A 14417-nucleotide genomic window follows, 5' to 3' on the forward strand; every position below is an offset into this window, starting at 1 on the left:
TCTACAATGCTAGTTGATTTCATCAACACATAATTATGCCTAAAATAAAAATATATAATCTCATATCTTAAACTCTTTAAAAAGTTCATCCCTATTATGCTAGTGTTAAGAAATTAAAAAAGTAAATCAACCTGTAATGAGCAAGAATAGCATTGCAAGGAGACTAATAAGTCGAATTTCCCAAGTTAAAGTTCCATATTTATCATAGAAATTAATTATTTTGATGCCATATGAATTGAATTGATGAAACACTAATATGAATATAGTAAGAATATCTGTTTATTATTTCCCATCATCATTTTTTTTCTTCATCTTTAGTAATCTAGACTTTTCTATTAAAAAAAAAAAATAATCGTTTACATTGTCAAGCAATATTGTAGAAATGAAGTTTTCCTACAAACATATGTCATAATCATTATTTTTAACCAACTATTAAATATTTATTTGATCAATAATTTATTACATAAGATCGTCGCATTAAATAAAGAAATATTGAGCAACTAAAATAAGATTATACCTATCTAATCTATGGTCGCTGAATTGCACACCATAAATATTACAACTTCTCTTTCAAATAGGTGCAGTACAAAAAAAAACTTTGGAGACAAATTACACTATTATTAGCAAACAGAGGCCAAGATTTAATGACCATGCAATTTTTCCATAAACCAAGTTATCTTCTAAAATTAATAAAAAGTTTTAAGCTACATTAACAAACCTGGAGGACCCAATATGCACAACCCAAAAACTTGGCAACTCCAAATGCAAATAAGTAATGTGATGTGATGATGGGTTCAACAATCTGAAATTAGAAAAATAAAAAATAAAAATGAGCAAGAATAATAGTGTTAAGAAATTAAAAAACTAAATCAATTTGTAATGAGCAAGAATAGCATTGCAAGAAGACTAATAAGTTGAATTTTCCAAGTTAAAGTTCTATATTTATCATGGGAATTAATTATTTTGATGCCACATGGATTGAATTGATGAAACACTAATATGAATGTAGTAAGAATTTCCTGCAGTTCACATTTCTTCTTTTTTTTTTTGTCAAATTTCTGTTCACCGTAAAACAATAATATTGATATGTGTTTTCCTCTAAAAACAATAATATTGATATGTGTTTTCCTCTAAACATTCATTCACCCTCCAAAAATAAATCACCTTTTCCCAGCTTGGTGATGTGAGGTGTATGAGATATACGTACAGGGCCAATTCTATGGGAAATGTCATGACATGAAGATGACTTTCTATGCCTTTTTCTCAAGTACGTATATGCAAATAGGATAGGCGATTGGTTAATCCGTGGATGAATGGGTGAAAATGACAATCACAAGGTTTTCTATTAAAAAGGGGAACAAAAGTAGTCGTCAAGGAGAAAAAAAGGTTTGACTTTATTTATCTGTAAAGTGGATAGTTAAGAGTGTAGATTTTCTGCTCAAAACAGGACGAGAAATGTAAAAAATTAATGATGAACAATTTCACTCTCTCTGCTCTACTATGTTTAACACTACTAAACAAGAACAATTTCACTGGAGAGAGGTTGATGCTAAAGAAGATGAGTAAAAATGATGTAGTATGCAAAAAAATGTTAACCAACCAAACACCTTTCACAGCACGTGAGTAAAATTCAAGGTCTAACTTTTATTTACGGGCTCTGTCACACATTACTCATATTTCTCCTCTGAAAAACCACACACATAAACCCAACAAAACAAAACAAAAAAAAAAACCAAAACCCTAGAAAAAACCTCACTACCTAACCAAGCAACAATGGAATCGTCACAGAACCATGAAGATAAAGAACATTACATTAAGAATTAGAAACATTAGCATGTGATGACAACCTTATTTAACAAATTGTTTGTAATAGATCTACAAAATTATTCTATAAAATTAGTTAATAAAACAATAAATATTCTCTCTAAATTACAAACACAATCTCTCAAATATGGGTTTCTGATTATACATGCTATCTTAATTTGTCGCACCATATTTGTTCCTTACAAGATGGAATCCTTGGAAACGCAGATTCACTAGAGAAGAAGTTAAGAATGTGATAAATGATGTTTTTGAAAATGATGCCTTGGGAGCATATATTCTCAGGAGAAAAATTTGCAAAAGTGACAGAGATGAGATTTTTTGAGAAGGAAGGGACAAATGGGTTAGGGTTCTTTCGAAGAATAAAAGGAATTTTTCTCTTGAGATTGGTATTTGCCAACTGTGTGAGTTTTTTTTTTTTGCAAGGTATACATGGACCAATTAATTATTAACACATCATTATTGTTTATTGTTTTTGTACAAAATTCAAAATCTAATCTTTTATTTTTATCATCAACGAATTTTTCCAGTGTAAATTTTGTGCAACCATATTAGTAATGGAAAATCCCTTACTGATTCTTAATATATTAATTTAATTTTTAGTATTAGATTTTGTGTTGCTAAATCTGTTGCTAATATTAAAAAATTAATATATATGTAATCCATTACTAATCTGTTGCTAAAGTTGCATCTGAATTATTCTGTTGCTAACATCCGATGCTAATGACCCTCTTTTTTAGTAGTGTATCTTTGATGGAGATCATTACAAATACTGGAGTTCTCAGATGGAGACTATCTTCATTTCATAAGACTTGTGTACATTAATTGATGAGGGGTTTGCAGAACCACTCTAGGAAGGATCTTTTGCTTCCTAGTCTGAAGAAGATGCAAAAGATTACAAGCAGAATGTGTAAAAAAATGCAACTGCCTTGAGAATAATACAGCATGGAGTAAGCAAATCTATCTATCCCAGGATATTCTCTATTAAGAAGGTAAGAGAAGCATAAGAGATATTGAGAAAAGAATTTCAGGGCTCTCGGGAAGCCATTTCTATTCGGCTGCAGAATTTATAGAAAGAGTTTGAAAATCTTACAATGAAGGATAGTGAGTTGGTTAAAGACTTCTCTTTTAGAACTACTGAAATTATCAATCAAATCAAAAGCTGTGGAGACAATGTTTCAGATAAAAGAATTGCAGAGAAGATTCCCAGGAGTTTGCTATAAAAATTTGAACATATAGTTGTTGTTATTGAAGAAACAAAAAATTTGTCAAGACTTTCAATTCATGAATTGATGGGATCTTTAGAAGCGCATGAACAAAGGGTGAACCAGTACAACAAGCAACCAATAGAGCATTCTTCTTAGATCAAAGCCAATTTTTTTGACAAGAAGGGAGCAAGTTTTCATCAACAGAGGGAGGAAGATCATTTTACAGAAGAGACTCATATGGAAGAACAAGAGAAAGTAAGAATCACAGCAGAGGCAGAAGTAGGAGCAGAGGAAGAGGAAGAGCGAATTTTCAACCAAGAGTAGGCATCAATTCCTATTGCTCTATTTACAAGGGAATTGGCCATGAAACTCGAGATTGTTTGTTCAAGTGTATCAGATGTAAAAATTCCACTCATTCTGTTAGAAACTGCTGGTACAAAGACAAGGAAAATGGCTATGAAGAGAACAAGAGCCATAAAAGCTAATAATGAAAGACATTGAATCATTACAAATTACATTTAACACTTCCTTTTAATTTGTAGTCTTCAAAAACTCTTTGAATTATTGAAACTTCTCAGCTAGAACAACTTTGGTGAGGATATTTTTGGAGATTGAATCATCTTATACAGGTTCGTCATTGGTAAAAAGAGTTGAATCCAAATTGATCAAAGCTCTTGAATCTTTTAAGAGGTGGCTCGTGGCTTGGTAGGCACAACCTTCACGTTTGGATTTTAGATTCTAGTTTGTTGGTTTACCATGAAGTTTCCAACATGTTTCCTTCATATGCCATGGTTTTTTTAAATGCTCACATCATGGTTTCTTATGTCCATCATGGTTCCTTCATATGCCATGGTTAAAAACAACACTTCTTGTCATGCTTGACTTTAGAAAAAAAAAACTTCTCAAATAGATAGCAGTAGATTCCTGCTAGGAATACGCCATCGAACCTCATCCAAACTCCTATTCAAACCAGCTAAGAACATGTAAGCACTACTTAAAATACAGATGACAAGCATAAAAAGTAAGCTGCAAAAAAGTCGTGGGATTGGAAAGTGTGCCATACCTAATAGCTCGTCCAACAACATGTGCAATCACCACATGTCAATCAAGTTGGTTGACTTTAAAAAAGTTGGTTGACTTTGTAGCTCATATGATGAATTACTTGGGGATATAATGCCTTTAGTTATTCCAAACATAGTGTCGTTTGGATGAAGACAGCAACCAGACTGCAAGATTTTAAGACAAATTTCAGATTAAAGTAAGGAAGGACTAGCCCCACATGCTCTAAAGCCCATCACAAGGTATCACACATATTTTAAATTTTATCAAATGAATGTTATTGAAGAAGAAATTGGAAGCTCATCATCCTGTCATTCAAGCACTAAGCATGGCCTACAGTTTCTGCTCAGGTGGTATTTTCCTCTACTCCAAAACTACAAGTCTACAACCATGCCTCCCATAAGAAATTAGTACGTATTTTTTCAACTTGAGAGGAAGAAAGGGAGAGGAGAAGAGCTTGTAGATAGAAATATGACAGATATGGAAAAGGAGAGATGGAGATGTGTAAGCAAGTAAGGAGATCGATATAGACGGGGAGAAAAATTGAGAGAATTAAATAGATACAAATAATGTGAAAGAGATAGGCTGAGGAGGAGTTGAGATAACGGAGTAATAGAAATGGTTAGTTAATATGGAAGATGGACAAAGGATCACCGTGATATGTTAATATTCAACTAGCTGTCCATCAATTCTATCCACTAAGTTACGATTTCCGTTGTAGCAACACAAATGTTTCCTTTATCTCTGCTTCTTTTTATGAATGCTTATCACAGGAATTCAAAATCAGCTTGGTGAAGTCATTGCTGTAATGATATCTGCATTGACATGAAAGATGCTAACCTGTGCGGACATCACAATAGAAGTACAGGATTGGTATGGATTCCCATTTCCTTGTGTTACTTGTCTTTGAGATTTCATAGCATTTTTGCTAGTTGTGCACCATATGAGTTGAATTCTTTAGCTACAAAACACTGTTAAAGGTCCTTTAAGGCAAAAATATAATACCTGCAGCAGAAACTATTATGATAGAAACTGAAAAATATAAACTTCAGAGTGATTCCAAGCAATGTTTAATGGACAGAGTCCATCCATGCCTAAGGGCACTGAGGCTTACATCATGTAAGCCCTGATAAGCCCAGGACGACCACTGGCTGGCATGTTCGTGTCAATGATGCTAACCATTGACAAAGTCAACATAGATGTGACCCAAAACAGCGCCTATGCACTGGTTTGTCCCGTGGTATGGAAATAAGGTGTGCCAAGAACTGTATAATATTTCCAAAAAGCATGGAGACTGAGGTACAACAAGGCCAGAAGCCAAATAAAATGCAGCTCATCTGCAATACATGCTTATCCCAACTAATTCTGCGTCCTTGTACCAATACATACCTTCTTTTTCCAACACCAACGAGTACTTTAGCAATTGCTTGGCATGAGGCATATTGGAACTTGGAATAGCTATGGGCTCAAGTTTTCCTAGCACTTGCAGGATCAGCAGCCAAACTATGAAAACAAACAATCATTAGAACTCATATGTTAAAGGCTAGCTGAACAAAGGACTCTGTGAGGCTTTGTGCTAAAAGAATTCATGCATGATCCTCTCTAGTGAAATACGCGGGTGATATATATAGTGATCCTACTAGCTTGTCCACCTCAGAGAAGCAGTTCCTTAGCACCTCTGTGATTTCTTCTTTCAACCTTCCAGATGATGTCAGGTCAAGACTTCTTGTTGCAAAACTGCAATTCAAGTGTCGCACATAAAATTTTTCATCGGCTTGGGGAACATGTTGCTTAGCGTGAAGCTGGAAGCTCTGCATAAAATTATACTTTAATCAGAAGATTTGAAAGTATATCTTCCAGCTTATAAATCAAAATGTTGTTAACCAATTGAAATATTGCCACATTACATACAGTGGTTCAAATTGCCAACAATCTTCACCTCTACTGCTGTGCAACTGTTTTCTTTTCAATCAAAACAACTCTTTCTTCAGGAATCAGGCATAAGAACTTCATTTACTTGTTGATCAGCACAAAAAGGCTATAAATGTAGTAAAATTTATAGCCTTTTTGGCAATTTGGACCACTTTAGTTTGACTTGCAAAGGAACTGAAATGAATGTGTCCAAATTGCCAACAATCAAAACCCCAAGTGCTTGCAACTTTTAGTTTGACTTGCAAAAGAACTGAAATGAATGTAGTAAAATTATAGTGAATTACATTATTAAGATGTCAAGATAAAGGAAGTATTGAGCACATACCTAGAAGGGCAGCAGCGTTTTCCATGCTCATTTGTAACAGCAATGCAGCTTTGTTGATCAAGGAGGGATCAACTTCCACTGGCTCGTCATATACCTGAATAGTTACCACCAAGATTCTTAGCAACTTTCTCAAACAATACTGAAACTTGAAGTTCAGATTTAAATACGAACCTTGCTGCATTGGCACATCACAGACCAAACCAAACGCATAGGTCAGAATTCCAATGTCCAAGCAATTATTATATATACTTCCTCAGATATTGGAATTGTCGGAAATTAAAAAAAAAAAAAAAAAAAAAAAAACTAAAGAAATTGATGCAGTTATCTAAAGTAACCTGCAAAAGAATTCAACACTGACCTTTCAGCAATCAACTCCTTCGACAATCAGAGAGCGTATATTTATCATTGCACTCTTGATGATGTCAGCAGCAGAACCCTGTAAGAGGCCGCTATCAGGACAAAACTATTATTAGGTCATGCTGTCCTAAACCATCCAAAAAATATCATTATACCTGACATATTTAATTAACTGCTTGTCTCTGAGCTTTTGATTTTTCTTCACTGTTTGCAAATTTTTTTTCTGACAAGAATCACTTTCTTCCCTTGATGGTCTCCACATATCTGAATTACCAGTGTATAAATCTTAAAGTAATATGTGTGTGTGTGTATTCTGATAATTAACTCTTGAAGAACAAGAGGAAAACTTGAATGCCATGCATAATCTCAAGTTACTTTAAATACAGAGCTACACCCCTCTTGGATTTGAAAAGGTTTGTCTTTGCACACTGTCAAATAGAAAGACAGCAGAAGGAACTTTTGACGCCAAGACTATAGCAATAGAAGAGCAGATAGAGCCAAATATTTACAAATAAAGAAAATGACAATAAATGCATCCGAAAGGACTTCAGAATTATGTAAAATCTTTACCACTTAAAAACAAAGTAAGAAATAGAACAAGATAGAACAGAACTAAAATAAATCAAGTGAAGACTGTTAGAGAGTAATATAAATCATATCTTATGACCTTACCTAACAGTTTAAACTATTGGGTTTAAATGGTTCTTTGATATGGTATCAGAGCCTTGATCACCAAGCGGTCACGAATTCAAATCTCACCATTCTTATTTATTTGATAAAAATTAAGCATAAAGTAATGTATGTCTGTATAAGTTTCAAGCTCAAAGGGCTTTCACTTGAAGGGGTGTGTTAAAGAATAATATAAATCATATCTTAGGACCTCACCTAACAGCTTAAGTTAATAGGTTGAAAAAGAAATAACCCTACTGGATTGGGGATCACTTCAATACCTAAGAAATAATGAAGTGAACCCATGTTTTTGAGAGAAAACAGGGCACCTAGCTGCTGAATAACAGAGTGCACAAATGATGGATTATTCCCTGTAATGACAAGATCATCCATGTATATCAGTGTCAAAGACTTGATGCAATATTGATCAGCGGAGGAGTCAAAATAGTGTGGAAATTTGTGTGAAAAAACAAATCAAATTTGAAAAATTAAGTGTCAAACAACTATAATCAAAGCCTTTGTTTTTGTAAGAAAATAGGCAGTACTGATGCTCGCCAAGGCATAGTAAGAAAGAAATCCAATGCTGCAGGGGCTTTTAGAGGCACTTCTTTAGCAGTTATGCAAAGGGAATGGAGACCTTTATTATTTTGAACTAGAGTTGTTTCTTTTTGCTGTTTGGGTGGGTGTCTTATTCTCATTGTGTATCATTCTTCTCCATCTCTCTAGTAAAACTCTATAAAAAATAATAAGAAAGAAATTCAATACCCTTACTCTTTTCGACAGCAAGATGCAACTGCTTCTTGGAGCCAGGAAGCAACACCAGGAAAATAACTTTTGAAGCTTTTATTTTTTTCCCTGCAGCTTCATCAGAGATACAAACCAGTTGTTCAGCAAGATTGTTAGCACCCATTCCATAAAGAATTCCATAGCCAACCTTTTGGTCTGATCTCGCTCAACTGAGTTTACAGAATCTTCAGGTTTTCCAGTCCATCTTGCGGCTATCATGATGAAAACATCACCATGTGGCTTAGCAGGGAGTTCAATTAATGTGGAGTCCTTAGAGAAGTGTTCCATCAGACGTAATTCTATCTGAGAATAATCTGCTGTTAATAGTAGCCAGTTATCCTGCAATAAGAATTAGAGCTTTAGATCCTTTAGGAATAGGATTGATGTATAGAAACCACAACCCGCAGGCCCAAAGAACTTCTATTTTTCTCCTGTTGCATGGTTAGCTTTCTTTATTTACTGAAAGCAAGGGGCTAAATTAGGTCGGGGATTTTTAACACACTTGATATTTGGTATATACTGGACTCGATAATAGCTACAAATACGCATAATCTCATAAAGTGAGAAGCACGAGGCAGGGTTACAAGCTAAATGCCCATATTACCTGAGTAGGAACAGAGAAGCCATGGGCCTTTAATTGGTAATGCTATGGCTCAACACCATCCCCCTTCCATCTGTACTCATTTCGAAATCAACCACATGTTCAACACACTGCATGACTCATAAGGAAAAATGGTTACCGACACTAAAATTAAATTTGGATTCTAAAAATGAAGAAAATTAAAGAGAATTACAGTAACAAAAGAAAAAAGAGAAAAGAAATAGTTCTAACCTGAAGATAAGGGAAAAAATCTATATAGATAAATTGCACATTCATTTCGCATATACAAATATTGCAAGATGTACTTAGCATGTACTTCACTTAAAAGATATTGTGTGTTAGAAAGTAAGAGATGACCATCTCGTACCTTAACAAATCCAACATGTCAGTATGTTTTTTCCCCTTCCTGTGTCCTTCTGGTATGGGCAGCTTCAAGTGTCTGCATAGAACATTGGCACTGTCTGCTGCTGTGTACAGTGAAAATGTCATGCCAGCTTAATCGCAAGCCTTCTTCTCGAGATCCCTTAGCTTTTTTCCTCAGTACTGTATGTGCTTGTAGGCACCCCTCCATGTCAACACCCATCCCCCAAAGTTCCATGTTTGCAAGAACATTCACCTGTACAATTTTGCCAGAACAAAAATTAGTAATGAGAGAATCACGTTGAAGAGTGAAATTACCGACAATACTAGCTCAGGGATTCCAAAAAAAAAATATCTTGCATAACATGAGCATTTATGAATGTGCATTACCAGACGATAAGAGAGGCCAGGATTTAATGAAGAGCAAAAACTAACATTAGATGTTAGCAGCCTCTAATTAAACAATTAGATTGCAACTTTTACTTTACAAAACAATTGAAGGAATTTAGTATGGAATGGAACCACGAATCCAGGGCTGGGTCCTTAGGTGGAGCTTCAAAATACGCTGCAAGCTCCCTGACAACATGGTTGATTTCTGAGCTCGATGCTATGGAATCCCTACCAGATGATCCTGTGTTACCATCCCATCAATTCCATGAAAATAAGCAAGATGAAGCTCAAGATATTACCCTCTGAATTTTATTGGAACCTCGTGTGAAGTTTCAATACCAAGAAACAAAGATTACATTTAAGGAAGTATAGCTGAAAGCAACAGAATATTTACCAGCAGGATGCAGGATTTCAATGTTCTTGAGAGCTTCAACGAGTCCCTCAGAAGTCAGAAACTTCAAAGACCAAAACAAAGGGCTCGTGTTTTTGCAACACGGCCGACAGCAACCATTATGAGCAACTCTTCACATCTGATTCTTCCACCTGCCATTCCAAATAGCAGCTGCCACAGCCTCACTGGATAACCTTCCCTTGACTTCCTGCATCATCATAACAATAATAAACCAGTTTGAAGTGATGCATAATTAACAAGGAATTTAGAGTTTCATTGCCTTTTCACCATTAAAAATACTTCAGTGGAACAGGAAAGAACACAAGACGAAGTAGCTAACTGTAAAAAGAAAAAGAAACGTCCCCTTTCAAAGACAGTCTACATATGCTAATATTTGGATTCACGCTGTTAAATACAACCAGTTAACATTACCTTCTCCAAATTCAGATTGAAGCTTCTCTCCTCATCAGGCCAAAGAATCCATGCCACAATGCACATGTAGATTGCTTCTTTAATATTAATAGGGGACAACATTAAGTGCAAACTGTCTATGAGTTCAGGAATGGAGACTTTCCTTGAAAGACCATATCTCTGAATGGAAACAACAGCACCATTGAGTACCTGAAGTTGAACTTTCAAATTACACATAAATTTTGGAACACCTCCCTTTCCCATTATTTCTCCAATTTTGTTCCATCTCTGTCGAACTATCTCCAACCAATTCTCAGGTGGGTGAGTACTGTTTCTGCCACTAGATGCACTAGGAGGTGAGGAGTCATTCCTTCGATTATGAGACCACAGTAGATCCTTAGGAAGATTGATGTGGTGCGCAGGAGAATTTTCCCAGCAGATGGCAATACCATGTATTTCAAATGAGGTGACAGATTCTACTTCCGATCACTTGTTGTAGTGGATATCAAAATAGAATTCTCGGGTAGCATGCCAGAGATATAACAAAGAATCAAATCCACCTGAAATATTGCTTGCATTAAGAGGACCCTTCTCACAAGCACTGTCCACATTATTCCTACTTAAATTTTCTCTACTACATTGCTCCTGCACTCTGGTATTAATGATCCTGTCATTGATCTCAGTTCCATCATCATTCTGTCCTAATTGGACAGAGAGGATTGTGCCTCTGCATTTTTCTTATGATCGCCATTCTGTCCTAATTGGACAGGGTACTGTAGAATTTTCAGCACCAGCGTTGAATTGAATCGGACCATTTGAGCTTCCTTCTGCAGCAATTACCAATCCAACGCTGACTGTGTTTGTTAATTTGTCTTATCCAGTTCCCAGAGTAACTTTACCAGAATTCTTACTACCTTCTATGAACAGCGTGGATGAAGTGTGATCTCTTTGGTCCACATGCAAAACAATATTGGAATCATCCCCAAACAAGGTACCTGCAGTTCCTTGCTCAACAAGATTTTCAGGAGCGTTGGATAATAAAGGCGGAGAAAACTGCAGAACATTGAATCCGAGTGATTTGAAAGCTGCGAAAGCAAAAACCCCTGCCTCTTCTGCTTTGTCCATTACAATTTTGTGCGCACCATTCTTGATTTTCTTTGCAATTCCCTATTGCATGCGTCTTTGTGACCCTCTGCAGCCATTTCGTCAACTTGTCTAAGTCACAATAAATCCAAAAATTTGATAAATGCATATATAAATGCATGCTACACAGCAGAGACAAATTACTCTGGGAAGGTGAATAACGACTAAGAATGAAACCTTACCCACAAAATTCTAGGCACCAAAACCTAAAAACTACATGCTAAACCATAAAATCCTAAACCCACAAACCTATGCTGAATATACAACCACAAACTCTGAAAACAAACATTCACACAATCTGAACCAAGAATTTGTTTCTTATACACCATCAAGAAACATACAATTTTCCTATCTAAGAAACCCGTCAGTTATTAATTAATAAGCCTAAAGCATGCAAGAATATTCTAGAATTTGTTGTCGCTTGGCATGATGATCATATAATTGTGATTCTTTCTTCCCAACATAAAAAGTATGAACCTCTCAAAGTAGGAAAAAAATATGTGATAAATAAATTCTGTAACAGTCACAAAATTATCTCAGATAAAAGCAGAAATCACATGTAGCTTAAACTAAGGGAAGTCTTTGGTTAGGACATTTAAGCAAGAATAAAGATAGATGCATCTTCTACAGAAAAAACATCACATAAGAGGTAATGTACTGAAATTTCTAAGCTCACCTTGTGCAGTCCATGATGAAGATTCAACAAGTGCTTTGCCTATTTCGGGAATAGATGCTTCAGCAATAGCTTGAGGTGTACGCAACCCTGCTTTCTAGAGTGTCCTTGCTCAAGAACGTTACAAATGAAATAATGAAAATAATGGTTATCTCTGGAGTATTAACCAGGAACTTTGAAACATCAACAAAATGACAACTATTATGACTTTGTGTTGAGGAATCAATTTCCTTAACATATGGAGTATTAGCCAGCTCCACAATCTCTGCTCACTCCAAATGAAACACAATTTTGGAACTTCACAGCCAGGTCCTCGAGATCATGGCATCCAAGTATTTCACAAAACCACAGATGCAAACCTTCCAGCATTTTCTTGTAAGGATTGAACCATGCCTCTAGCAACTTTAAAAGTTTCACAAACCTCGGGTATCGGTGCTTCCTTTATGCCAGAATGTAAATAATGTTTATTCAGCAAGGCAGGGAAACGGGAAAAAAAGAAGAAGAAGAAGAAACAGCATTTATTAGAAAGCAAAAGCAACCACAACCCATGCATGATAAAGAAATATTAGGTATCATATCCAGGTAACCATGAGAAAAACTAAGCAGACTACTGGATAAATATACTTTTTCTGGATGAAAAAAGTAGCCAAGAATGCATATTCTTAATGCATGCAATGTACACGTAGTATTTTATGCCAACGCACACGAAACAAACACGAAAGATAGATGTACTCAAAAAGATGTGGATATAGAAGACTATATTTGGTTCACTAAGTCAGTGTTACTAATCAGATTGAAGGAAAGAAAGGAAAAGGATATTGAAACCTGCACAAGTCTTGACAAGATGATCAGAGCAACATCTGAAGTCACACTTTTGTTCATAACCCCAGATCGGTTTTCATACTTGCTGGCACACAAGCCTTTCGTATTATCTATTGATCTGTTTATTATATAAATTGAAAATATGTGCTCCATGTGCCATCCGCATCAAAAATGTTTCTGAAACTCCAACTCGATTTCCAACAGACTTCATACCATTAAATTGGAAAAGAAAAAGGTGAGATATTTAAAGCATTATTAAAAAAGTCAGAGAAAAGATCCATAAGGCTACAAGTTCCTTCCAACAAAAGGATATTGGTGTATATTTTTATGACCCCACTGATAATACTAATAAAATTCATCAGTAGAAGAAACTACTTTATGATAAATAAAAAAAATCTCAAATCAGCTTGGAAGACATGATTTACCGTGGAATTAATGCTGGATGTGCACTGTTTGTAGGAAAATCAAAAGGTTTCGCATCATTTTTGTTGCTCTAAGTAAGAATATGTGTAAATAGAGCGTTGGTTCAAACTGTGAAGTCTCGTTGACAATTATAAAAGGGAAAATGAGTTAACTAACTAAAAAGCATCTAATGAAAAAACCTTATTCTCCTCCTTCTTCCTTCGCCACCTTGGAATTAAACTCTCAGCCATTAGACGACGCCATTCAAAATCCGCCGTTATCCATGCGACTCTATCTTCTTTTAAAAAAAAAAATTATTTAACAAATGACCCCATCATCCCCAATAAAACTCAAGAATTATAAAATAATAAAATCTAAAAGATTAGAAGTCGTTTGGAAACACGGTACAACCCGTATTTCCAAAAAAATTAATTTTTATTCTTTACTAAAAATTAATTTTTTTTATGTTTTTGAATCGTTTTAATGTGCAGATCTCAAAAATAATTTTTTTTAAAAAAAAACATCATTTTAATGCATTTCTAAGTAAAAAGTACTTTGAATCGCAACTGCAATCACAATTCCAAACAGGTAACTCTAAATCGATGGGAAAATTTTTTTAATTTGAAGGGCAATGGAATAATTTAACTATTAAGTAAAAGACTATAAAGCCCTTGAATAATATTTTTTTTTAGCCAAAGTTAAATTAATAATTTTACCCTTTTAAAAATAAAAGCATGATAAAGCCCCTATAGTCAAGTTTACAAACATTTTCTAGTAAAGGCGATTAAATAATTTTGCCATGCTGAATGAATGTGCAAAAACCTTTGTGCCCCTATCTAATTTATAAATAATTTGTATACCATTTGAAAAAGGCTTGATAATTTTGGAATGAATAGTAAATCACCACTTCACCATTGTAATCCACTGTTGATCTAGACACAGGCTATAATCCTTTTAAGTTTCTGTAATGATATTATTATTTGAAATTTTTTATTTCAATAAATTATGAAGCATACAAAAATGAAAATTAACAATTAATTTTTTTGATAATGGACAATAGTTTTGAA

The 14417-nt window shown here is 34.8% G+C and overlaps 1 protein-coding gene and 1 pseudogene across 1 annotated transcript in view; one reads left to right on the forward strand and one right to left on the reverse strand.

Moving 5' to 3' along the window:
• Positions 1–14417, forward strand: part of LOC7495730 (uncharacterized) — a 95310-nt gene that overhangs the window by 4857 nt on the left and 76036 nt on the right. The gene's annotated exons all lie outside the window — the stretch shown is intronic.
• On the reverse strand, positions 5422–13159 carry LOC7495725 (helicase and polymerase-containing protein TEBICHI-like; annotated as a pseudogene).

Source organism: Populus trichocarpa, chromosome 6 (genome assembly GCF_000002775.5).
Source record: "Populus trichocarpa isolate Nisqually-1 chromosome 6, P.trichocarpa_v4.1, whole genome shotgun sequence".
NCBI classification, from domain to species: Eukaryota; Viridiplantae; Streptophyta; class Magnoliopsida; order Malpighiales; family Salicaceae; genus Populus; species Populus trichocarpa.